This window comes from Quercus lobata, chromosome 1 (assembly GCF_001633185.2).
Source record: "Quercus lobata isolate SW786 chromosome 1, ValleyOak3.0 Primary Assembly, whole genome shotgun sequence".
Taxonomy (NCBI): Eukaryota; Viridiplantae; Streptophyta; class Magnoliopsida; order Fagales; family Fagaceae; genus Quercus; species Quercus lobata.
Window position 1 is genome coordinate 31,329,513 of NC_044904.1, and position 25,602 is coordinate 31,355,114.

The following is a 25,602-nucleotide window of genomic DNA, read 5'->3' on the forward strand; positions in this document are numbered from 1 at the left end:
CTAAATATATAGAGAAAGAGTAAAGATAGTGATGCGGAGGCTTTTGTATTACTTTATAGTTTATACTACGGTGAAATTAACGAACTTTCGTGGAACGCAGTGAGGTGCGACCAGTGAACAGCGAGTCAAACACAGAGGCTTTGAATCATTGTGCGAATCTAGTATTTGACATCGTTCCAGTTACCATTCAAAGTAACAAATGAGTAATTGCAGTATGGTAATTATTAGGTACTTTCTATTATCATAAATGTATATTTTTTCCTCTCATATAAATAGTAAGTTTTACAATAAATTTAATTAATAAGATCAACTATTTGTGTGAGATGAGGAAATACACATTTATAGTATTTGAGAGTACACGATAATTTCCCCTTCCAATTGTATGGTCTTGACTCTTGACATGGGAATGGGATACAAGATTGGACGCCAAACTATACTTTGGTTTTTGTCTTCGTAGGTTATAAATCACTGGAAGTAGGCCAACTTAATGCGTGAAAATAAATAATTATTTTGTAATTTTGATATAAGTATAATTTGTTCTCTTAAATTTGTTAAAAATAATTTGATTTACCAAAAAATTAAGAGAAATGTTATGTCGACAATAATTTCACTATATTTTTACAACAAATCATACATAGCATGTTGTTATTGGTTACTATTGATTGAGAAAAAAATAATTTTAATGATAGGTTTAAATTAGAACCGATAACAACTTACCAATTATGACTTCTTGGTAAAAACCAATAATTAGAAGTAATTTTAGTGAAAACGTTGTAAACGTAGCACTTCTCAAAAATTAAACAATTTCTAAAATTATTTTTCATCTCAATATCTCAACAAATACAAATATATCATTCTATTATTTTTGGGTGTATTTGATTGATATTTATCCATTTTTAGGTGATTTATATTCCTCTAAATTACGTTATGGTGCATTATGTTTTCCTAATTTGGGTTTTTAGTTCTAGATTTTGGATTATGCTATTTTTTTCAACAACTTGATTTTATTTTTAGAATTTTCTCCTCTTGAATATCTAGAATACAACTAAACTTTTTAACTAAGTATTAGCTGAAACAAAAATTAAAACAAAACAATAAGAAGGAGAGAGAGGACTTGTGATAGAAAACTCAATTCAATTCAATTGGCCTTCTTCATATTTTATCCGAATTCAATTTCTTCATAGAGCCAAGCATACACCTTCGTGGAATTTCTCACATCCAATTGGTCTTTGTGAATTTTGTGACTTTGTCCGAATTTGGATAATCTTTCACCCTAATCTTTTTTTTGGTTGTCTATTGCTACCTTATATAGTTTTATACATGTCCTTTGATTTGATTTTCTTTCCACTGACATCAAATTCTACAATTATGCAAAAGTCTTACAACAAAGGCATCCCATAATAATATCTAAATTTGTTACAATACAAAAAAAAAGAAAAAAAGTAACATATCTTATACTAAGTTATGCATCTACATTCATGTCACAACTAATATGTATGTATAATAGAACTGATTTATGCAATGCATATACAAAGAGAATTATTTATCCGTAATGGTGAATGCATCACACAAATGTACATAAGAGGTATCCCATTAGTGGAAAAAAAAACTCATCGATGATTAACAACCACATAAACTATAATAGTAAGACCACATTGCGATTCTTTTAATGTATTCTTCACCATCAGGGGCGTAGCCAGGAATAATTACTTAAGGGGGCTGAGTTGCAATAGAGATATACTAAATATAACTCATAAGTCTATTGGATACAAAATTATCAACTTTCATATATCATCATATACTTGAACATTAATAAACATGAAAAACTACATAGTTCAATGTAGACATACAAAAAAGAACATTCACATCAAATCATGTCTGACAACGATTTTTCATGGAATAAAATTCATCCATTATCATCTCTACAGTGAAATTCCTTACAATTTCCTTCTCTATATAAACTATCATATTATTTGCCAAAAGTTCATCCTCCATTCTATTGCAAAGTCTTTTTTTTAATAACTTCATAACTGAGAAAGCTCGTTCTGTAGTTGTTGTAGAAACTAGAAGGGTCAACACAAGATGAATAAGTCTATCAATCAAAAAATAGACTTTAGACTTTCCTGAAATTTTTAATCTCCTACATATCTTAGAAATTGTTCTCATATTCTGAAAATTTGGATGTTTTATCACATCAAGCTCATAATGTTGCAATTGAGACTCCAAAAGTTCTTGTTCTTGTTCAGTGAAATCTTGAGCATAATATTTCTTAACTAAATTGCATATATCAACAATTTTGAATAATCTAAAAGCATCCTTGGGATTTAAAGTTTTTAAATATGCCAATTCTAAAATGATGTTCCATTGTTAAATCTTTATCTTGACGACGATATCTACCTCGAGCTTTAGTGTAACGAGCATTTATATCAAGAATATCAATTTCATGTTGCTCACAAAATGATATTATACTAGTAAATAAAGGCTCCCATCCATCATCTCTCAAACTTTTGAATAAGTGACTTTGTAGTTGAAACTAAATGCATGGCATTTAAAAGGTCTTGAGAATGTTGTTGCAAAGCTTGACAAAGAATATTAGTAATTCCCATTATCTCTTTCATCAAATGCAAGATTAAAATAAATTCAAATGATGTTAATACCTGATAAGCTCCCTTGGCATCACTGCATTATTTATAGTTAGCCCCTTCCTCAGAGATAGTGTTGATAACTTTGCAAACAACATCAAACATTTTAATCAAACTTCAAATAGATTGAAAATGAGATCCCCACCAAGTATCTCTAGCTCGTTGCAAAGTACCAATCTGGTTTGCACCTCTTCCAGTCCCAATTTCATTAGAAGCAATCATATTCTCAACTTATTCTGCTTGAGCATGTTGCAATTCATCATTACGCTTACTAGAACCAACAACAATATTGATAATATTAACCAAATGATCAAAGAACTTATGAACATCTTTTACTTCTCTAGATGCTGTAACTAGAGCTAATTGCAACCTATGAGCCATGCGATGTACATAATAAGCATATGAGCAATCTTAAAAAAAAAAAAAAAAATGTTGTAATACATTCCATTCACCACGCATGTTACCAGCCACATCATATCCTTGACCTTGAATATTTTCAATGTGGAGGTTGTAATGAGAAAGGATAGCACATATCTCATTCTTTAAAGTCAATGCAGTAGTGTCTCTAACATGCACAACATGAAAGAAACGCTCTTTAATGAAACATTCTTTATCAAAAAACCTCAAAATGATGGCCATTTGTTCTCTCTTCGACTCATCTCGAGCTTCATCAACTAGAATGCAAAATTTTGCATCCCCAATTTTTTCATGAATAGCATTTCGCACTTTACTAGTTAGAATATGCAAAATCTCCTCTAGAATTGTGGGTGACATATATTTGGCATTTCGTGGAGCATTTTCCAAGACAACTCTAGCTACATTTTCATTGAAAGTTGATGTGTGTTTTATCAATTCAATAAAGCTACCTCGATTTTTTGAATCAAGACTTTCATCATGACCTCTAAAAGCACAAGCTTGGAATGCTAGCCATGAAGCACACTCTATTGAGGTCTTGAGTCACAATCGATTATTCTCCATTTCTTTTGATGTTTGTTTCTCAACTAGTTTGTCAATATGTCCTGAATAATTCATTAGATCCTCCTAACATTTCTCAGCAATTTTATGTGGTGTATTCGGATCTTTCGCCTCATGACCAATTAAAGAACAATTCATTCCATCCTTCACCTTTTTCCAATTATTAAACATTTTTCAGTGAATGCATCTGATCCAGGACGTCTTGTTGGTTTCTTACAAAAAAAGGTAGTAAGGTAGACAATAGATTGAATCTGTTGAAGGTGAGTATTCCAACCAATTTGTATGTGATTCAAACCACGAAGACTGAAAACTACGGCGATGATTTTTCGGTCCTTTGCATGGATACTTTATGTCTCTAGGTTGATATGGACCCGCTATGATATAAGTTTCATCTTGTTCGTTAACAGGGAATTCTATATTTGTTTACGTGCTCCTAGATCACGGTCTATCCCTTTAAATTCAATTCTTGAACATTTGGAGGGACGCTCATTAGGCATTGAAGTATCAACATTTGTTTCTACAGAAGTCTTAAGTTCTAAATGACTAATATCTTTTTTCTTAAAGAATGCATCAATTTTTTTTCGTTTGCTCATTATTTGACACCTAATTTCAATCCCAAAAAAAAAAAAAAAAAAAAAAAAAAATCAATTCAACAAATGATAAACGTATAATGTAACGACTGAAAACCAAATACCTAGACTCTGTGATAGACTCACGGCCCTCACCCCAATTTCCTTCCATAGATTATTTTATTATTATTATTATTATTTTTAATTTACTTACACAATGCAAGCCCCACCCGGCCCCCACTCAAGGGACAAGACAAACAACACAAAAGCCAAAAGGGAAAAGGTTGGTTAGAGTCTCAGAGTCAATGGATCAAATAATAAAGAATACAATAACAACAAACACAAAAAGTTAAAAGACAAAGTAATAAGTATAAATTTCTTTGCTGGCAAAGGAAAATCACATACACATATTTCATATTTGATATTTCTATTCAAGTATCAGTATTTAGTTCAGTACTTCAGTTGTAGAGAAAAAGAGAGAGAAGTCACGTAAAGAATGAAAGAGATACCTTGAGGAATTGAGGTGAGGGCTTGAGTTGAGGTTGAGCCATTGAGGCAATGAAGGCTAGTTTAGCAGGCTGGTGGAGGCAGCAGCATCACAGTGAGCTGGCGGCGTTTCTGAGGCATTTAGGCAGAGGCGCAAGCCGGTGAGCATGACACTATTGGAGTTGGAGGCGTGAACTAAGAAGGTAAAAACCTAAGGCAGAGGCATGAGGCGTGAAGATTGTTCATTTGTTCTCTCTTTTAGATTGTTTAGACGGTGAGGATTTCTTTTCCTTTTTTTTTATTATTATTATTTTTTTTAACAGTGAGGATTGAATGTCTTTTGTTTGTGTTTAATTAGTTGTTTTAAATTTTGGATTCGGGCTGGGCTAGAAGTGTTATGGTTTAGAAAAGAATAATTTTATTTGATTAGGGAATTGGGGCTGGATGTAAGCCAAGTTTTTTGCTTAGTTTGAAGTTTTGTTAGACTAAAAGTCTAGAACTCTAGAAAAATGGTTGAGAATAATATGGAGGGGTTGGAACTTTTCTTTTGGGAGGGGGGGGGGGGGGGCATGTAATTGTTTTACATACTTTAGTAGAAATTTGAAAATTTGGGGGGACCATGGCCCCCCCCCCCCCCCCACCCCCCACCCCCCAAGGAGCCAAGTGGCTCCACCCCTATTCACCATGGATTTGAGATTTTTTTGGTTGGTTTATCGGAACCAATATTGTTGGCACCTAAGATCTTCGATGACACATCACAAACAAAATTAATTCAAAAAACCTGAAGAATATGAGAGAGAGAGAGAGAGAGAGAGATTCACTTTAAAGGGACTTTCCAAAATTGCAGGGGGAGGTAGCAATTGCAAAAATATATAGACAAAAAATTAGTAGTTTTTTTTTTTTTTTCCTTGGAATTCTAATAAAGTGGCAATTGAACTGCTTTCATAACTACTTGATTAAGGAGAGGGAGAGTCATAGAGTTGAAGGAAGTTTGAATTATTATCAGATTGAGTTTGATGGAATAATAAATGAAAAGTTGAAAAGTTAGGAAACGTTAATTAAGAGATGGAGTTTTTTTTTTTTTATGTGATTGGAAAATTGTTAATTTGCAAAAGGAGAAAAAAAAAGAAAGTCAGGGTCTATTTGGATACAAAATATTGCTGAAAACTGAAATCTGAAAACATTGTAACAAAATAATTTTTAAATGTGCGAATAGTGCTATGGGACCCAGTTTTAAAGTTATATTTGTTGAATTTCATGTTTACAAGTCCCATGAATAGTGCACGGGACCCACTAAAAAAAACGTAGTTGCACTAACTTTCAATTTTCAGTAACATCCAAACTCACACTTAGTGGGACCAATGACGTGGCCACTGATGTGGCTTAACAGGAGCGTAGCAACAATAAATGCTACGTTTCAGCTTTTGGATATATATAGATAGAGTTTAAATTCGATCCAGAGCTAGCGTAAAACACTGCTTTTACACCAGCCAATGAAAACATGCCAAGTTGTTATTTGGCTTGATTCACAATTCTTATCTTCTTCTTTGGATTTTTCTCTCTCTCCGTTCCCTCTATAACTCTCTCTTCTTGCGTTTTTTTTTTTTTTCATAGCATCGAATCCATTGCTTTTCCCCACACTGATCCATGCATCAACATAGTGGCAATGGGCATTAAATCTGAAAGTAAAAAAGAGAGCCAGAAAAGAAGCATATCAACCTCAAAAAGTAAAAGCTTTTAATCTTTAAACTCTCAAAAAACCCAGATTCAACACCAAACAAAACCCACAAAAATTAATCATGAAATATCTCATTTATAAATTCAGAGCCACTTGAATTCATTCAAGATCAGTTTTAAACTTAACATGAAGAGCTAAAAATCCACCATCACAACACAAAACATAATCAATAATATTATTAATTAATAAATAAATAAATGGGATAATTACACATAACCCACCTGTGGTTTGGGCGAAAATCACTTTGCCTACCTGTGGTTTGAAAAGTGTCATTTAATCCACCTGTGGTATGTTTGGTTTGTTTTCTGTGACCCACCTCAGTTAAAATTAGGGGTAAATAGGTATTTTTACTCAAATTTTATGTCTCTCTCCTCCCAAAATAAAAAAATAGCACAAAAATGCAAGAGAAATAAGATCAAAAAGGGAGGGTTTTGTGAAAATTAATAGCAATGGAAAAACTTTCAAAATCACAACCCAAACTTCTCCCAATTCTCATGTTCCTGTCCTTGTTCTCACTCCACCACTCCTCCGCTGCCACATTATCTATCATTGTCAACTATGGAACAGCGGCCAACAGCCTCCTACCACTTTTCCAAGTCGCCCACTTCCTGGAAACCCAAACCATCATCTACCACATCAAGATCTTGGATGCCAACCTTGACATCCTTAAAGCCTTCGCCAACACCAACATCTCTGTCACCATCACCGTCGATCACAAAATCCTCGCCATAGAAAATGACATCGTGATCGATCAACTTTTGCCCGCCATGAAAGCTTTGAAGTCAGCAATGGACTTAGCAAACGTGATTGATATTCACGTCTCCATGCCACACTCTCTTAGGATTTTAGCAAAGTCAGAGCCACCAAGTTCGAGACGTCCCACCATCACAAACTTAGCTACCATCAACCACCGATCGACCACCATGAACCTAACCATGATCCACTACCAAACCCATTAACAAGGAAAAAATCAAAAACAAAATCTAGCAACCCAGACCACGACCACGACCACGATCCACCCATCAAAAACAAAATGAAAAACAAAACCCATTAAACCACAACCACGATCCACCCAAAGAAGGGAGGCATGGCGGCGAAATCCAATAACCCAGCTACCACGAAACCCAGACAAAATCCAGCCACACCACTATTGACCCACAATCCACTAAAAAACCAACCAAAATCCACTGCCACAAACCCACTACCACGGCCAAAATCCACCACCATCAAACCCATAAACCATTAAACCCAAAAAACCACATTGAACACGGTGAAACCCACGACTTAGGTTGGTGAGAGTGAGAAATTGAAGAGAGAGTGAGGGTCGACAGCAAGTGGAGGAACATGTTTGGGTAGGGGAGTTGGGTCGGTTTGTCTATGGGTATATATCCATGACTCCATTCACACAATCTGAGTCATTAAGTCAGTGATCTTATGTAGGTTGATTTGGGTTTTATTTTTTTGGGCATGTTCTTCATGTTCAAAATTCGTGTGAATGGAAAGAGAGAAAAATACCACTTTTTGATCTTGTTTCTCTTGCATTTTTGTGCTATTTCCTATTTTAGGAGGAGAGAGACATAACATTTGAGCAAAAATACCTATTTACCCTTAATTTTAACTGAGGTAGGTTACAGAAAACAAACGGAACATACCTCAGGTGGGTTAAGTGACACTTTTCAAACCACGGGTAAGCAAAGTAATTTTTTCCCAAACCACAGGTGGGTTATTTATAATTATCCCATAAATAAATAAAATCCAAAAAAAGAAAGTAGTATCACAGTCACTCACATTGGTACTCTAAAACTACCAAATAGGCATACTTTATTCTAATTTTTAAGACTGTGAACCCAAACAAACAAAGAAGCAAAGAATTAGAATGTAGAGTAGTTCCTCTGACACATTCATAGCAATAAACAAAAAAAACCCATTAGAGCAAATTCTAGAACAAATTTCGGCCCATTATGATATGTTTCAGTTATTTTAGTGTGTTTCGGTGAATACCGGCCAAAATGCAAACTTCAACCAAAATAATTTTTGGTGTTACTTTTCTTTTCCATCAACTTGTTTCTATCTGAAACTTTCAGATTTAATGCCCACTGCCATTGTGTTGATGCATGGATCAATGCAGGGAAGATGAGTACACAAGAGAAGGAAAGCAATGGATTTGATGGCATGGAAATGAAAAAAAAAAAAAAAAAGGCGAGAAGAAAGAGTTAACAGAGGGAACGGCGAAAGAAAATCTAAAGAAGAAGAAGATGAGTGGATCCGTGAGAGAAGAGAGATGAAACACAAGAATAAGTCAAATAACGATGTGGCATATTTTCATTGGCTTGCATAAAAGCAGTGTTTTACGCCAGTTCCGAACTGAATTTAAACTCATATATCTATAGATGGCATTTAAAAAATAAAATTAAAAAAAAATGGTTAGAACTTAGAAGTGTGACATAAATGGTGTGTTTGAATAAGTTGTTTCAAAACAATGTTTTTGGTTTAAAATGAGTGTTTGTAAAAATGCTATGAAGAGTTGCTATTACGAAATGAAATTTTAGGTTTTACAAATGCTCTTTTAGGCTCCCAAAATGCCTAACCATACAAACCCAAACATCTTATCCCTCCCCCTGAGCTCGAACCGAGGCTCCTACGTTCCCCATACACTTAAGGCATTGGGAGATATCTTCTGGCTCAACTCATCTGGTGGTGTCTTTGTGGCATTGGTCTTTTCCACATACCTCAAGGAATAATAAATGCACAATTATACATTATAATGCATATTTATCAAAAAAGAAAATATACTTGTTAATAATTCATTAACTTGTATGCAAAAATTTATTGTGATTATGTCTGCTTCTTTCGACATTTGTGCATAATTTGATTTTATCTTTTAAAAATGTATAAAAAAATATATTAGTTAATAGAGTTTTTTTTTTTAGAAACATTAATAGAGCATTAAATACACATTAACACGTACCCTTGTGACATTCTTTATACTAGCATGGTCAGGTTAATGAGTATTTCAATACATTGGTTAAGGTCAAATTTTTTACTTTTTTAAAAATAAAAATAATCGATCAGCTTTTTTTAGGGAGTTACATATCTATCAATTAAAGAAACATTTATTTTTTTACTTTCGTTATTTTCTAGTATAGTGAGGCTCATCAAATTCCTCTTTAATAAATATGCAAATGCACCTCATATCATTCTTTGTTTGCATGACTAAAACATGTAAATTGTTTGAATTTAATGGTGGAATTTAAATTACCTTGTGTAATGAAATATATTAAAGTTTTATCCTAAAAATTTTCGACCTAGTTAAAATGTGCCCTTAAGGTATTGTTAATGAACTATTTTAGAAAAGTTTATATATATATATATATATATATATACAAGATAGAAATTCTACTCTAATCTAATCTAAGTGTATATGTGTATGAAGTTCCCTCTTAAAAACTTGAATCTTGACTTTTGCCCCCCATACTCCATAAGCACTTATACTTATAAAATGATCATTGCACCAAAGGTGCGTGGTAGTTACTTTAACAATGTTTTGATATAATTTTTATGAGAAATATAAAAAATTATCAAAAAATTAATTACCTTTTTTTCTATAAAAAGTTTTAAAAAATATGTCTTAAACCGATGTTTTTATCTCATTCGTTAATTTCTGCCATGATTTTTATCCTCATGGACCTCAACAACTAAAATTATCATGAATTTAATTGATAATCATCCCAATTCCCAAGGCACTTTTTTTATTTTTTGTGAACGTTGTGATTGTTCGTTGTTACCATTTAAAAATAATGTTATTTGTTCTGCCTGTCCTCTTTCCTACTTTTTTTTATTATTATTTAATTGTAGATACCTTTGTCTAGTCAAAACTAGTCCCACGTTATTGAAGAGCTAAAATGGGTAAGTTTGAGCACCCACAGTAGATGTGGAATATGTGCCAAATGCTAAATATTTGACACATATCTCACATCAAACTCAATTTGAGCCCATTTAGCAGATGTGAGATATGGATTTTTTTTTGCAACATTGAACAATACCGTAACAAATTTGCCACAGTACGGAAGATGTGTGGTATATTATTTATTGTTTGTTTATTATGTTGATGAGTAGTAAATATTATTTTAATGTATAAAATTGAATTATAAAACATCTGATAAATAGGATGTTATAAAATGATGTGGTAAAATAATAAAGTAGGCATTTAATGTGGTAAAATGGCATAATTTTTGAAACATCTGCTACGGATGCTCTTACAGAATTTTTTATTATCAGAAATTACACTTTACCTAATATTTTTTATTTAAAAAATATTTTGTCTATCTATGATTTAAAAATTGATACTTTATTTGGTTGAGGTAATTCTGGTTTGTCTCCCGTTACACATCTAATTTAAAAAAATGGGTAAATTTGTATTTTTAATATCATTTTATGTCTTTTTCCTCTCAAAACATTAAAAAAAAATAAAATAAAAAAAACTAAAAAATCAAGAGAGAAAAAGATCTAAAAGCTAGGTTTTATAAAAATTAAAATCTAACTTTTAGATATTTTTTCTCTAACCTTTGAAGGAATTTATTCTCCCATACTTGAAGTTGAAGTCTAAGAGTCGTTAATAGGAATAAGTCATAACTAAGTAATCGTCAATTGTTTTTCTTAAAAAAAGAAAAAAAAAAGTCTAAGGCTGTGTTTGGTTGCTGGAAATCGTTTTCCGGAAAATACATATTTTCCGGAAATGCTAATTTCCGGAAAAGGAAAATGTTTCCATGTGTTTGGTTGCATTTCAAAAAATTTTCCGGAAAATATTTTCTGGTGTTTGGAAAAGAAGAAGGAAAACACAAATCCAAAAAAAATCATCAACGATCTCGCGATCAACGGCGACGGCGACGGCGCGAGATCGCGATCAACGGCGACGGCGCGATCTCGCGATCGACGCTTCGCGAGATCGCGCCGTCGATCGCGATCTCGCGACGGCGCGAGATCGCGATCGACGCTTCGCGAGATCGCGATCCACGCTTCGCGAGATCGCGCCGTCGATCGCGATCTCGGTCGAAGGCGAGATCGCGATCAACTGCGCGATCTCGCGACGGCGCGATCTTCGTGGCGCTCTGGGTGTGAGGTTCGATCGCCATTTGGGGTGCGTTTGAATCGACTTCAAACGCTCGTTCGCCGAATCGTTCGCCGGATCGGAGCACTGGGTGTGAGGTAGATTGTTTTTTTTTTGTTCTTTCTTTCAAGCTCGCGTGTTGTGTTTTCTGTTTTTTCTCTCCCTCTCTCTGCGTTTTGCAAGCCACGGAAATCAATTGAAGTGAAAATGAAGGCAGATTTTCATTTCCGTGGTCAAGGCTTCAAATTTCGGTCAACAGGAAATTCATTTCCGGAAAATAATATTTTCCGTCACAGCCAAACGCTCCATTTTCCGGAAATTGATTTCCGGAATTCATTTGAAGTCGAAACAAACGCACCCTAAGAGTCTCCATTTTGAAGTGATCTGAATTCCAGGCCAAAAAGACGGAGGACAAAGTTTGCATTTGCTTCGATTCTGGGCACGTGTGTCTAGAGAGAAGGGAGTTCCCAATTCAAATCAATATGCTATTAAGGCCTTCAAAGACAATATCGCTAACTATCAGATTGTAAGGCTATCCATTGATAGTATATTTGAAGCAGAGGATAAATATTAACCCATGTATTTCGAGTTCAAATACTTTGAATCCACATTCAAATCTTGGTTATCAAAGCATGACCACAATTCAATGACTAGGAAGGTCCTCGAGTATTTCCTTATCTCATACATGATTGAAGATATTGACGCAAGATCCTTGAAGCGTGTATTCTCCAAAACATGAAGACTCTTAGACTTCAAACATGGGACAATGAATTCCTTCAAAGGTCAAAGAAAAAAGATCTAAAAATTAGGTTTTAATTTTTACAAAACCTAACTTTTAGATTTTCTTTTCTATTAATTTTTTTAGTTTTTTATGTTTTGAGAGGAGAAAGACATAAAAAGATAGTAAAAATACAAATTTCCTCATGTTTTTAACAGAGATGGGTAATTGAAAACAAACAGAGTTTACCTCAGATGAGTAAAGTGTCAATTTTTAAACCACAAGTAGATAAAGTGTTTTTCAGGCAAACCACAGGTGGAAAAAATGTAATTTTCCCTTTTTTATTATTATTATAAATGTGTCATTCTGGACCATCACCATTGAGGATTACTTTTCTTTTTCTTTTCTTTTTTTTTTTCTTTTTTTTAGAAAAACAATCGACGATTACTTAGTTATGACTTATTCCTATTAACTTAATCCATTTTTTTTTTGAAGTATTAACTTAATTCTTTATCCTTCTTACTTATTTAAAACAAATACTTTTTTCTTAATAATATACCCGTCGGTAAGAGCATTCACATCAAGAATGTTAAAAAATATAGCATTTAACATCTTGAAACACTATCTTATCTATTTTAACATCCAGCTTTATAATATACCTAACATCAAAGGTTTTATATTTTTTACCACTTTATTAAAATACAATTTCTTTATTCTTTTTTAGTCTTTGCATCTCTTCCTCTCTCTTTCTCTATTTATCTCTTCTACCAAACAAAAACACCCAAGCCACCACTTACGGCCACTTCCAACCACTGCCAACATCAAAAAACCCAAGCCACCACCACCAGGGGCAACGCCACTTGGCTCCTTGGGGGGACCATGGCCCCCCCAAAAATTTTCAAATTTCCACTAAAGTATGTAAAAAATTACATGCCCCCCCCCCCCACCCCATATTATTCTCAACCATTTTTCTAGAGTTCTAGACTTTTAGTCCAATACAACTTCAAACTAAGCAAAAAACTTGGCCCACATCCAGCGCCACTAGCCAGCCCCAATTCCCTAATCAAACAAAATTATTCTTTTCTAAGCCATAACACTTCCAGCCCAGCCCGAATCCAAAATCTAAAATACTTAATTAAACAAAAACAAAAGGCATTCAATCCTCACCGCCAAAAAAAAAAAAAAAAAAAAAAAAAAAACTCATTGTCTGAACAATCTAAAAGAGAGAACAAATGAAAAAATCTTCACGCCTCAGCCTTAGTTTTTTACCTTCTTAGTTCACGCCTCCAACTCCAATAGTGTCAAGCTCACCGGCTCACGCCTCTTCCTGAATGCCTTAGAAACCCCACCGGCTCGCCGTGATGCCACTACCTCCACCAACTCATCATGATGCTGCTGCCTCCACCAACCTATTAAACTAGCCTTCATTGCCTCAACGGCTCAAGCCCTCACCTCAATTCCTCAAGGCATCTCATTCATTCTTTATTTAACTTCTCTCTCTTTTTATCTACAACTGAAGTACTGAACTAAATATTGATACTTGAATAGAAATATCAAATATGAAATATGTTATTGTATTCTTTATTATTTGATCCATTGACACTGAGACTCAGACCAGCCTTTTCCCTTTTGGCTTTTGTGTTGTTTGTCTTGTCCCTTGAGTGGGGGCCGGGTGGGGCTTGCATTGTGTAAGTAAATTATTAAAAAAAAAATTAATCTATGGAAGGAAATTGGGGTGAGGGCCGTGAGTTTGTCTGTCATAGAGTTTAGGTATTTGTTTTTCAATCATTACATTATACATTAGTTTATCATTTGTTGAATTGATTTTTTTTTTTTTTTTTTGGGGGGATTGAAATTAGGTGTCAAATAATGAGCAAATGACAAAAAATTGATGCATTCTTTAAGAAAAAAGATACTAGTCATTCAGAACTTAGGACTTCTGTAGAAACAAATGTTGATACTTCAATGCCTAATGAGCGTCCCTCCAAATGTTCAAGAATTGAATCTAAAGGTATAGACCGTGATCCAAGAGCACATAAACAAATATATGAATTCCCTGTCAATGAACAAGATGAAACTTATCTCATAGCGGGTCCATATCAACCTAGAGACATAAAGTATCCATACAAGACTTATTCGTCTTGTGTTGACCCTTCCAATTTCTACACAACTACAGAACGAGCTTTCTCAGCTATGAAGTTGTTAAAAACAAGACTTCGTAATATAGAATAAGCTTTTGGCAGATAATATGATAGTTTATATAGAGAAGGAAATTGCAGGGAATTTCAATTCCCAAACCCACTGATCAAACAGGGAGCCAAAAAAAAAAAAAAAGAAGGAAAATAGAAAGAGCTTAAGAGAAGAGAGAGTTTGGCCTTGAGATTCTCACGGTGAAGGTGGTGGTGAGTGGCGGCGTGCTTGTGGAGATTGTCCATGGAGGTTCAGCCTTGAGCTGTGAAACAAGGAGAAACAAAAGCCACGGGAAAGAGAAAAAAGGGAAATGAGAGAGGAGAGAGAAGAAAGAAGAGAAAAATAAAAAAGAGAGGGAAAAAGAGAGTTGGAATAAATAAAAAAAAAAAAATTAGTTTAACATAGTAGCTGAGTGTCAAAATTTTTGGCATTTGAAAGCTTCGATATAATGAGTATTTTTGTGTGTTGGTGGTTTTAGCATTTTTATCATTCTTGATAAGAATTCTCTAATTCGATATATTCTAGGATGATGCTAATCCATGATCTTTTATTCCAGAATGATGTTAATTATTTATTTTTATTTTATTTTAGCTAAGTAGAATAATGTTATTTCATCGTCCTTTCATTTCACTTCACCTCAATGATAGTTGACTTTTATATGACCCATGCCTTGAAATTGGTGCTAAAACATTTTATATAAGTTTTCTTTTATAAAAATACCGAAATATCATTTCTCTTGTGCAATATCATTAATTTTCTTCTTCTTCTTTTCTTCTGTTTTTTTAAACTTGAATTTGATATCCTTCGCTAATATTTCCTTTTTTTTTTTCTTTTTTTTTTGTGTGTTTAGTGGGTAGGCCAATTGTTTAAAATAGATGACCCAGGATGTTATTGAAAGCACACAAAAAAAAAAAAAAATTGTTTTGGCAAATGAGTGGCTTATGTCTTGAGCCCCATGAAAATGCCAATTCAACCTCTAATGTGTTATCCTCGTTGAGAATGATTCTGATCTAGTTCATGGCCTATTAGAAGTAGAAGGCGCCTTGGTGGGATCCTCACGAACAGAAAAAGATTGCATTCAATTTGATAATGATCGAATGACATTGCTTCTTCGGCCCAAACCAAGGAATCCCTTAGATATGATGCAAACTAGATCTTGTTCTATCGTTAATCAGAGATTTCTCTATGAACAATATGAATTGGAGTTTGAAGAAGAAGGGGAACGAGAAGGAGTTCTCGACCCGCAACAGATAGAGGAGGATTTATTCAATCACATAGTTTGGGCTCCTACAATATGGCGCCCTTAGGGCCTATTTGATTGTATCAAAAGGCCCAATGAATTGGGATTTCCTACTAGGTCATTTCAGGGCAAGCAGATCATTTATGATGAAAAGGATGAGCTTCAAGAGAATGATTCGAAGTTCTTGCAAAGTGGAACTGTGCAGTACTAGACAAGTGACAGATCTTCCAAAGAATAAGGCTTTTTTCTAATAAACCAATTCATTTGGGACCCTACGGATCCACTTTTTTTCCTATTCAAAGATCCGCCCTTTGTCTCTGTGTTTTCACATCAAGAATTCTTCGTTAATATTTCCTTTCTTTCTTTCTTTTCTCCGTGTTTAGTGTTAGGTCAATTGTTTAAAATAGATGACCTAGGATGTTACTGAAAGCACAAAAAAAAAAATATATATATATATATAATAAAAAATGTTTTGGCAAATGAGTGGCTTATGTCTTAAGCCCCACAAAAATGCTAATTCAACCTCTAATGTGTTAACAATGTGCCTTGGGATGATTATTATGAATTCCTTTTGCGTCTATTTTTTATAGATTTCTTTATTTTTCCTACATAGAGCCCTAAAGCATCGATAGGGAAAACTAAAGGTAACTAGAGCTTATCCTTACAAACTTGACCTTAAAAACTTAATATTACTAGTGTACATTATTAAATAGATAATCATAGGGTGTTTTATTCACATAAGAAAGAGATAGGTAGTTTTCTCAGACTCATATTGTAGTTTTTATGCTACGTGTTTGGAGCATATGAATCTCTAGACATATGAAATTTGGAGGACGTCGAAAGAAGTTTTGATGGAGTTCTTCAATCATGTGTTTGGATTTTGTGTAAAAGAGCGCTCACATCAGTACTTGTATAATAAAAAATGTATTAGAGCATTTACATTGGGTCTTGCAAATGCCATATGTTAGTAATATTTAGTATCAGAGCCCCAAAACCCTCCATTACCCAGTCTTGCAATTGCAAAATAATTTGCAATTGTGCTACAGTGTCATCCTAAATGTATGATGGCAATATAGCACTATTGTATTTTGTTTTTTAATCCATTTTATTCTCTCTCTCTCCCCTTTGTCTTCTCTTTCTTTGGCTGAGATGGTCTCCTTTTTCTTTCTCAACTCTCTCTTTCTTTATCTGTCTTCTCGTCTCCACCTTTCTCACTCTCTGACTCGCTCTCGCCTCCCTCATTCTTCCGGCATCGTTGTTGGCTGAAGCATGCTCCAACGAATGCGTGAGCTTGATATGGTGGGTATTTTTTGGGTATTTTTTTGGCGCCATTTTTCTGGGTATTTTTTCGGCTCTTATCTCTCTCACTCTTTCAGCGCCCTTTTTCTAGGTAATTTTTGTGGCAAGATCAGTGTGGTATGGTGGCTTGCGGCGGTGTGTTCGTGGGTTTGCGACATGGTTTGCAATGGCGAGATTGGCATAGGTATGGTGATGGATTTGGTCGTGGGTGGGGTGGGTTTCTTTGTATTTGCTGTTTGTGGTGGTAGAGGGTTTCTGTGGTGGTGGGAATGGGTGATTGATGGTGGTGGTGGCTAATGTGGGTTCGTGGTACCGTGGTGGTGGCAGTGGCGATGGTGGGCAAAGGGCAGTGGGCATGGTGGGGGCTTGGTGGTGCCAGATTTGTTTGGTTATTTTTTAATGGGCTTGTAGCTGGGTTTATGGTTGGTTTTTTGGTTGGTTTGTTCTTGGATATTTGCTGGGTTTGTGGTGGGTTTTTGGTCATGGTGGTTGCTATGTGGTGTGGGTTTGGTGTCATGATTGTTGCTGCGTGGTGGTGACTAGGTTTTTTTTTATAGTTTTTTTAAGGCGAAAAGCACCTTTTAGTCCCTACATTTTCAGGCAATTCCCATTTTAGTCCCTACATTTTATTTTTACCATTTTTAGTCCCTATTCTGAAAAACGCTTCCTATTTTGGTCCCTGCTGTTACATTAGAAACGTAGAAAGCTAATGTGGCAAATGGTAGGAATAAATAATACTAAATTAATATCCATGTGGCCTAAATTAATTAAAAAAAATGTTTTTTGGCATTAAAAAATGCCACGTTAGCATCTAAATTAAAAAAAATTAATTTATTAATTTTAAATAAATTAAAAAATTAAAAACTAAAAATCATATGAATTGAGATCGAAGTGTGTCTTGAACAAGAATAACAAGAACACAAACCCAGAAATTTAAATAAATAAAAAATCACAAACCAAAGGGAAAAAAATTGAGATGTGTCCTTGACATAGAACATCTTCCCAAACGCGCTTTCCTCAATAGCCGGAAAGTAAACAATGAGCACAGAATTCACAAACCAAAACCACACCGCCCCAAGAAAAGCTCCCAAAATAGCCCCAGCAAAGACCTGAGCAATTGTGTGGTAACCCAAATACACCCTCGAAATACATGGTGAGAAATGCCATAGACCAAAGCCAGAAATGCATGGCCCACTTGCTCGTCATGTGAAACAGCCCATTCCCTTTACAGGTCATGAGCAAGAAGTAAACGGAGAAGAAGAACATGTACTGAGAGTGACTCAAAGGCTAGCCATGCGAGTCGCACATCTCGAGAAGAGCACAGGTTTTGGGTCGAGCTTGCTGTACGGAGGTTTTGATGAGCTCGTTGACAAATTGGGAGATTATGAGGCCGAGAGCAAAGAACATGCCTTGGTGTTGCGGCAGAAGATGAAGTGGGAGATGAAGCACAAGCTTTTTTTTTTTTTTTTTTCTTTTTTTTAATTTCTGGGTTTGTGTTCTTGGATCTGAGTTTGTGTTCTTGTTATTCTTATTCAAGACACACTTAGATCTCAATTCATATAATTTTTAGTTTTTAATTCTATTTTTAATTTTTTTTATTTAGTTAAAATTAATAAATTAATTTTTTTAATTTAGATGCTGATGTGGCATTTTTTAATGCCAAAAAACATTTTTTATTATTAATTTAGGCCATGTGGATATTAATTTAGTATTATTTATTCCTGCCGTTTACCACGTCAGCTTTCTTCGTTTCTGATGTAACGGCAGGGACCAAAATGAGAAGTGTTTTTCAGGATAGGGACTAAAAGCGGTAAAAATAAAATGTTGGGACTAAAATGGGAATTTCCTGAAAATGTAGGGACTAAAAGGTGTTTTTCACCTTTTTTTAATGGTTTGTGGCTGGGTTTATGGTTGGTTTGAGGGTTGGCATTTGCTGGGATTGTGGTGGGTTTGGGGTCATAGTGGTTGCTATGTGGAGGTGTGGTTGAGAAAGTGACAGAGAGACAGAAATTAGAAAGGAGTGATAGATAATATTATATCTTTTATTGTATAATATATATTATTTTGATGTGCTAAATGGTAAAATGAAAGTTGGGACGCTGGGCGTATTACAAAATGATATGGTATAAATGATAAAATAGCTTTTGAGATGGTAAAATGAAATTTTTTGTAGAAAACGGATGTAAATGCTCTTACATTTTAGTCAATCAAACCTAAAATTCACTCTCATCAATCCATGTAAAGTTATGTAAAAATACATTATTACTACAATAACCATGTAAATTTACATTGCCACTATTCATATTACATTTAATTTTTCTTTATTTCTTTATGTATTTCGAGGAGATAGGAAGAAGGTGAATGGTGTTTGTTGTATATAAAGAAACATAATTAAAAAATTAAAATTAAAATTGATATTGATATTTTAATTAAATATAGTTTAAAATAAGATAATGTGAATGCTCTTTAAGTATTCTCAAACTTGTTGACACTATACCATGTGTGGGGCACAAGAATTTAAATAATGTATTTGTGCCACGTGTCGTATCCATGGCTGAGGAGTCCATTATCGTGTCGAGGAATTCACACACTCAGATAGTAAGGCCACGTCAATGGCACGTTCTCAGAGGAGTATTAGGATTAATGCCCTTAAATTCTATTATATGATGCTATGTATGACTTAATATTGTGATTAATAAAGTTGCTTTATTATTTTCTGAAATAATGGTAACATAAATATTTGGATTTTATCATATAATCCATGAGATGCATAGTATGTGATTTATGTAATTTAGTCACAGAAAATATAAGTCACAAGTTCTTTGTAAACTTAGAATTTTAGTTTGTAGTCGGTGATAAAATTAGGCATTTCATCTGCGAAGACTATAACATATCAACTAAGATGATTTGTCTTGATCATGGAAGTGGAGACTTCTAGTTGATGTGTTGATATGTTTTAAGAGATAAAATATATTGAACTGGATTGCTGTGAGATTTATTATTCTCCAAATGACTATCAATTGAATAATAAATCTCACGACTTCTATTTACATGAACTCCTAATCCTGAGAGAATAATAGACCTGATCATGAAGTGTAGGTTGTTTTGATATATTAGGAGTAAGATCTAAAGTAACGGTCAAAACCTTAGTATGTTGAGCAACCACATTTAGTGTTGATGGAACATATCAAGATGGGATTCATAGTCTCTTAACGTAGATATAAAATATTCCCTTGAGATAAGTTTAATGAGTTCAATTATTTAGAGAGTTAGGCCTAACCACTTTAGTAAGGAATTACTAAAGTATATATTTATGAAATTGGATTTCATAAATATATGATGAATAACTTAAAAGAATTAAACTAGATACTCAAGAATTAAGATGTAGTAATCTACAAAGTGGCAATCTTCATTCATGACTTTGTATTACTACGAATATTTTATGAAGGAGTTGCATGTATAATAAAGTCTTGGGATATAATTTATTAATAAGGCCTAGAGTGCAATTATATTTATATAGCGGTATTAAATATAATTAATGGTAACTTTGGACTTGTCAAGAGTTGACAAAAAAGCCCAAGGCCCATTGGAGCTAGTGTCTTATTTGTTCCCTTTTGGTCCCACTCCAAACCACATACTAAAGTCCAATTGGAAAGGCTCAAAAAGCATGCCTAATTAAATAATCAGTTATTAGAAGAGAAACATACAGAATTTTGGTACAACAGCATGAACATGAAATGGTATGTATGTGAGTGTTAGACATTCATTCATTCTCTCTAGAACATACACATATAACTGATTGAGAGACCACATTTCTTGGGCATCAAGTGGAATTGGAGTGAAGATTAAAAGTATTCTCAAGAATTTCTGATCTTTGGTTTTGAATTTCACTGCACCAAAGTACACTATCTTATTCTTAAATTCTAAAACTAACATAGTGCATGTTATCAATTGCGAAAGAAGTAAATCCATTAATTTTCTGCTGGGTACATTCATATGTATTTATCCAACAAAGAGGTCATACTGTAGAGAAAGAGTTTCAGGGAAAGGGTTAGCCCTGACATGACTGAAGAGATACTGGCTACCACCACATTTAATGCATCCCACCAAACCTCCTGGCTACATTTATGTGGAGAAGATCCCTAAACAGTAATGCCTTGGCTACCCCAACTCACAAGGAGCTTGGTAAGGTGTCTGATAGGACAAGCACTTAAGTGGTGGCCTGGACAATCAACAAATGGAGGGCCAAGATCATCTAAAAGGAGTTATATAATGTAGGAGACCCTCTAGGGAGAGAGGATTGGAAAAATCTGTAGAGAACACATTGTAGCAATAAGAGCTGAAATTGTATCCAAGTCCAAAAGAACTAAATTCAAGAATCATTGCCGAGGAAGGATTTCCTTGCTAAAAAATTGTCTTTCTTTGCTATCTTAATATCCCTGTTCCATTGTGTGTGTTGCCTGATTCATTAAGGCTTAGCTTTTAAGTCCACTCTCTACAAATTCATTGTATGGGGCTCTTTGGGTCTTAACCCATTCATCATTTAGGCTTAGGAGCCAAAAACCAGTCATTATAATTGGCGCTGTCTGTGGGAAGACTTGACCTTCAGTGAGGCTAGTGTCTAACCATGGTAGGATTAGGGCAAGACTGGGAGGAGTCCATTGGTTCCCAACGTCAGGACCAGTTCCTCAACCTTAAGCGAAGGTAGGACCGCGAAGTTAATGTGCACACCACGAATACTAGCAGGAGCCAGTCTTGAGGCGAGAATTATATCTCTTATGAGGAAAATACCAGAAGCATGCAGTTGGAGATTGATCGTTTTCATAGGAAACTACGCTGCGAACCGCAGAGAAGAACTCCCTCAGACTTTAACCCCTTCTCTGATGATAATAGAGATGGTAGCTATAGGTCTAGGTCCAGGACTCCCCCTAGTGAGTCTTATTCGTATGATGAGGACCGTCATTACAAGCGGAGGAGTAAGCGTCCATCTCGCAAAGGTACGAGCAATGATGCTATGAGCAGGGCTCTTAACCAGATCTCTAAATCACCGTTTATGAGTAGAATTGAAGGGGGGGAAAGCTTCCTCGACAGTTCACTCAGCCAACATTCACCATGTATAATGGTAGAACAGACCCTGTGAAACATGTTAGCCACTTTAACTAGAAAATGGCCATCCACTCCAAGAATGAAGCCTTGATGTGTAAAGTGTTTCCATCCAGTTTGGGGCCTGCAGCAATGAGATGGTTTGACGGTTTGAAAGAAGGTTCTATTAACTCCTTCAAGGAGCTTACTAGGGCCTTGGGGGCTCGTTTTGTAACTTGTAGTAGGGTTCCTCGGTCCTTAGATTCCTTGCTATCTATGACAATGCGAGAAGGGGAAACCCTGAAGACGTATTCCGACAGATATTGGTAGATGTTCAACAAGATAGAAGGGGACTTTCATGACATGGCTATAAGGGCTTTCAAGGTCGGCTTGCCTACCGAGCATGATCTGAGAAAGTCTCTGACCAGGAAATTGTGTGTGTTAGCTTATAGATCGTATTGATGAGTATAAACGGGTTGAGGAGGACCAGCAATAAGGAAAGGGGAAAGCCAAAGTGGTCCCTTAGGATAGGAGGGATTTTAAGTCGAATAGGTACAATAACAACTGACCTCGAAGAGATTTTACAAGGCACTCTGGATCTACTACTAATCAGATAGTCAACATCATGTTCCGAGAGCCAATACACCAAATCCTGGAGAAAATTAAGAATGAGCCATACTTTCAATGGCCAAACAAGATGGGAGGAGACCCCACAAAGTGCAACCAAAGCCTTCACTGCCAATACCACCAAGAGCAAGGGCACACTATTGAAGATTGCAAGACGTTGTGGAGTCACTTAGAGCAGTTGGTCAAAATTGGAAAGTTGAAGCAATTCATGTATCAACCCAGCGGGCATGATGGTCAAGCAGGGTCGGGAGCTCATAGAGACATTTCTACAAGACCACCTTTAGGTGCAATTAATGTCATTCTTACTGCTCTAGGAAGGACTGGTTCTCGGCCATCTAAGGTGTTGTCTATAGCTCAACCATTTGTTGAAAACTCGCTCCCTGATTCAAAGAGAAGTAGGGTGGGGGGTCTGACCAATTCTGAGCTTTTTCAATGAGAACAAAGTTGGGACCTTGCGGCCGCACGATAATGCCCTAGTAGTTATTCTCAGGATAGGAGGGTATGATGTGAAGAGGGTACCGGTAGACCAAGGCAGCGATGCAGAGATCATGTATCCTGATTTATTTAGGGGACTGAAGTTGAGGCCCGAGGACCTAACCTGCAATGACTCCCTTCTGATAGGATTTGATGGGAAGATTGTCTTTCCGAGGGGCCAGATTAGGCTGCCTGTTCAGGCAGGGTCAGAAGTAGTGGAAGTGAACTTCATCATAGTAGATGCCTACTCCCCCTATACTTCTATTGTGGCAAGACCTTGACTTCACACCATGGGAGCCGTGTCTTCCACCCTTCACTTGAAAGTGAAGTACCCACTGGGGGAACGGATCGAGGAGCTAGTTAGAAGCAAATCTATGGCTAGGCAGTGCTTGGTGGCCGCAATTAGACATCAAGCTGAAGGTGAATCCTTGGTTTCCGCCGAGTAAGACTTATAGCAATCAAATGTGCCAGTGTTGTCTACAAAGGCCATGGTAGAAGGGGCTAAGTGCGAGCAACTGGAAAAAGTTGTTATTGGCAACAACGAGGAAAAATTCTTCCAGGTTAGAGTTCAGCTGTCTCCTCGGGAGAAGGAAGAATTGGTAGATTTTCTCAAAAAAATATTGATGTATTTGCATGGAGTACTTACGAGACCCCTAGGGTGGATCCAGACTTCATTTGTCACCATTTAAATGTCAATCCATTTGTAGTCCTTAAAAGGCAACCAACTCGGCGCTCATCCAAAGAACATTTTGATGTTGTCTAAGAAGAAATGCTTAAACTTAAGCGGGTTGGGGCCATCAAGGAGGTGTTTTACCCTGAATGGTTAGCCAACACGGTGGTGGTAAAGAAGAAAAGTGGGAAATGGCGGGTGTGTGTAGACTTCAAGGATTTAAATAAGGCTTGCCCAAAGGATCCTTTCCCTCTGCCTCAGATAGATCAGCAGGTGGATGCAATCGTAGGCCATCCCCGGATGAGCTTCTTGGATGCTTTCCAAGGATATCACTAGATACCATTGGCTCTGGGTGAACAAAAGAAGACTTCTTTTGTTACTCCCATAGAGAATTATCATTACAAAGTGATGCCCTTTGGACTGAAGAATGCAGGGTTTACTTATCAAAGAATGATGACCAGGATGTTTGAACCACAACTAGGCAAAAATATTGAGGTCCACATAGACGATATGGTGGTAAAGAGTAAGGTGGAGTCTGAGCACATAAATGATCTCGGAGATATTTTTGAGATACTAAGGAGACACAAACTATGCCTCAACGCCACGAAGTGTTCTTTTGGGGTAGGCTCGGGCAAGTTTTTAGGTTATATGATTACCCACCATGAAATTGAAGTTGATCCAGATCAGATTAGAGCAATCAACGACCTGTGGCCTCCTCGGAATCCCAAAGAGGTCCAGAAGTTGACAGAAATGACTACCGCTTTGAATCAATTCATTTCTCAGTCGGCAAATAGGTGTAGGCCTTTCTTCCAGTTTTTGCATAAATGGAAGGGATTCGAATGGACGGAGAAGTGTTCATCGGCCTTCCAGCAACTGAAGGAATATCTTTCTCGGCCACCTATTATGTCTAAACTTGAGGAGGATAAGGTTTTGTTCGCTTACATTACTATAGCCTCACATGCACTAAGGTTGGTACTGGTGCGGGATGATAATAGGGTATAGAGACCAGTTTATTTTGTGAGCAAATCATCACATGAGGCAGAGGTTCGCTACTTACCACTAGAAAGGGCCATCTTGGCAGTAGTGCATGCTACACAGAAACTCCTACATTACTTCCAGGCTCATACTGTTGTGGTGCTAACCCAACTCCCTCTCCGATCACTGCTTTGGAAAGCTAATTACACAGGGACGGTTGCAAAATGGGTAATGATCCTAGGAGCCTTTGATATTGAATACATGTCTCACACGTCTATAAAGGGCCAGGTCCTCGCCGATTTAGTAGCTAAATTTGCTGAGCTTTCATTTGAAGAAAATGGTGAAAGGCCAAGCATGGATGGAAAATCAGTTGAGATGGTTTCCTTATAGGAGCCTCTATCTTGGAAGTTGTATGTTGACGGCATAGCAAACCAAAGGGGATCAGGAGTGGGGCTGGTTGTAGTATCTCCTGAAAGGATCATCATTGAAAATCCTTAAGGTTAGGCTTCTCGCCATGAACAATGAGGCCGAATATGAGACTTTGCTGATGGAAATGGCTATAGTATAGAAAATGGGAGGAAAAGTAGTGGAGATGTTTTCAGATCCAAGGTTAGTTATAGGCCAGGTAAAGGGAAAATTAGAAGTCGGGGATATAAGAATGCAAGAGTACCTGAACCTGGCTAAGCACTTGCAATCAAGATTTGACTTATTTTCCTTACACCAAATCCCTAGAAGTAGAAATACGCATGTTGATTCCCTTGCCACTCTTGCAACCTCCTCAGCCCAGAGTCTACTTCAGGTCATCTTGGT

The 25,602-nt window shown here is 36.0% G+C and overlaps 1 pseudogene; it reads right to left on the minus strand.

Annotated features, from left to right (window-relative positions):
* Positions 1-9,406: 9,406 nt before the first annotated feature.
* On the minus strand, positions 9,407-24,160 carry LOC115952502 (annotated as a pseudogene).
* Between the last annotated feature and the right edge of the window lie 1,442 nt (positions 24,161-25,602).